At 27.0% G+C, this 2,500-nt stretch overlaps 1 protein-coding gene across 1 annotated transcript in view; it reads left to right on the top strand.

The window, feature by feature from the left end:
* The window catches only part of LOC137632407 (opioid-binding protein/cell adhesion molecule homolog), a 49,581-nt gene that overhangs the window by 13,011 nt on the left and 34,070 nt on the right, over nucleotides 1–2,500 (top strand). The window lies entirely within an intron of this gene.

Here is a 2,500-nt window from a genome sequence, read left to right as displayed (position 1 = left end):
TCTCTCTCTCTCTCTCTCTCTCTCTCTCTCTCTCTCTCTCTCTCTCTCATTTTTCACTTATTCGTTCTCTTGATAAGCAACCTCAGAAGAATGAGGTATGTCTATCTTTCTGAGACAAGCAAGTATTGAGAAAGTACAATTTTTACAAATATCGGCATTTATTTATGATTTTATTTTTCCAGGAATGTTTCTAGAAGAACCACATACTGTTTATAGATATTCACATACCCAAATTATGCGTTTTTTCATACAAACACACACGCATATATATATATATATATATATATATATATATATATATATATATATATATATATATATATATATATAAATATATATATATATATATATATATATATATATATATATATATATATATATTTATATATATATACACCTTTGAATCCTTCAATTACTCATTTGTATTTCCTTTCTGCTGTTCTTGATAAGGATTTGATCATACATGACTTTTTTTTCTATTCATGTATATGTACAGATATTTACACTGTACACAAGACAAAATTCTATATATTTTTCAGACAAGCATGAAATATGATCCCTAGGGCCCTATTTTCTTATTCTTAATGTCCATCTATTATCTGACATTCTCAATATATGTCCTGTGCATTTCCTTTTCTTCTATGTTGTTAGAATATTCTTACTCTATCTGCTGAGTTATCAGCAGCCATTGCCTGGCCTTATTTGGTGCTAGCGTGGGTGGAGAGGGGGTCGGGTGCTGATTATGTGTATATATAGCCAGTCTCTAAGACATTGTCCTTACTTGATAGGGCAGTGTCACTGTCCCTTGCCTGTGCCATTCATAAGCTCATCGTGTAATTTTTTTGTTTTATTATATATATATATACATATATATATATATATATATATATATATATATATATATATATATATATATATATATATATATGAAAGATCTAATTTAATTTTGTTACTGTTCTTTGTATATGTTATTTTGATTGTTTATTACTTGTAGTTTATTTGTCTCCTCTTTTCCTTTCCTCACTGTGCAATTTTTCTCTGTTGGAGCCCTTAGGCTTATGGCATCTTGCTTTTCCAACTGGGGTTTATAGCCTAGCTTTTAATGATAATAATAATAATAATAATAATAATAATAATAATAATAATCATCATCATCATCATCATCGTCAAGATATAATTCGTTGATTAATACCAACTAAAAGAGAAATATTAAGTTTTGAGTCATACTTAGCTTTCCCGTATCTTCGCCTTTCCACCATCCAGAAAATATCCTCTGAACTCCGATGTTACGAAAATTCCAGATACGACTGGGCGTTAATATGTATTCATATAATGCAAAACTGATGCAAACGAATCATGAGTGCTGACAGACTGTGCTGCAAGTTTTTCTTTTGATCCGATAGTTGATTATTCGGATAGAGTAGTCACCACAGTTGTGATTGGTTGCTCCGTTTTAGAACAAAATACACATATCTCTTGTGTAATTAAGAGCAGTGTGTTTCAGAATATATATCTATATACAGTATATATATATATATATATATATATATATATATATATATATATATATATATATATATGTGTGTGTGTATATATATATATATATATATATATATATATATATATATATATATATATATATATATATATATATATATATATATATATATACTGTATATATATTTATATATATATATATATATATATATATATATATATATATATATATATCTATATAAACATATATATATATATATATATATATATATATATATATATATATATATATATATATACTGTATATATATAAAGTGGACATAAATAAATAGATACTTTTCTTTCCTGTCACGCTCATTTGATTCAGTCTCTCCCCGCCCCTCAGGTAGGGGGAGAGGGAGCAGTCATACCTTAGTGAGAGTTACACTCGGAAACTACATTTTCCCACAAATTGCCGATTTTAGATGTCATTTTAATGGCTTGGGTACACTTGTATATACTGTATATATGTTCTTAGTGTATGTCACTACAATCACCTTCTGGTTGTTTACATACTATGCTTATTTCTAATGTTCATCTTATTTTATGTACACTTTTATAGCTAATCATATCATATATAGCTATATTGTTTTCAATTGGTAACTTGAAAAGTTCAGACTTGCAACTTGAAGCAAGTAGGCGGACATATAAGTCTTTTTATAGTTTATATATGAAATGTCTGTTTTAATGTTGTTACTGTTTTTTTATATATTTAATTTCAATTGTTCAATATTTTTCATATCATCTATTCATTTCCTTATTTCCTTTCCTCACAGGGCTAATTTTCCCTGTTGGAGCCCTGGGGCTTGTAGCATCCTCCTTTTCCTAGTAAAGTTGTAGCTTAGCGAGAAATAATGATAATAATAATAACAATAATAATAATAATAATAATAATAATAATAATAACTCCACATAAACAATAATCTTTAAATTTAGGATATAAAATTAATTTGGTAAGAAACAG

The sequence above is a fragment of the Palaemon carinicauda genome, chromosome 3 (genome assembly GCF_036898095.1).
Source record: "Palaemon carinicauda isolate YSFRI2023 chromosome 3, ASM3689809v2, whole genome shotgun sequence".
NCBI classification, from domain to species: Eukaryota; Metazoa; Arthropoda; class Malacostraca; order Decapoda; family Palaemonidae; genus Palaemon; species Palaemon carinicauda.
The sequence above is the reverse complement of the archived record's forward strand: the minus strand, read 5'-3'. Positions and strand labels throughout refer to the sequence as shown.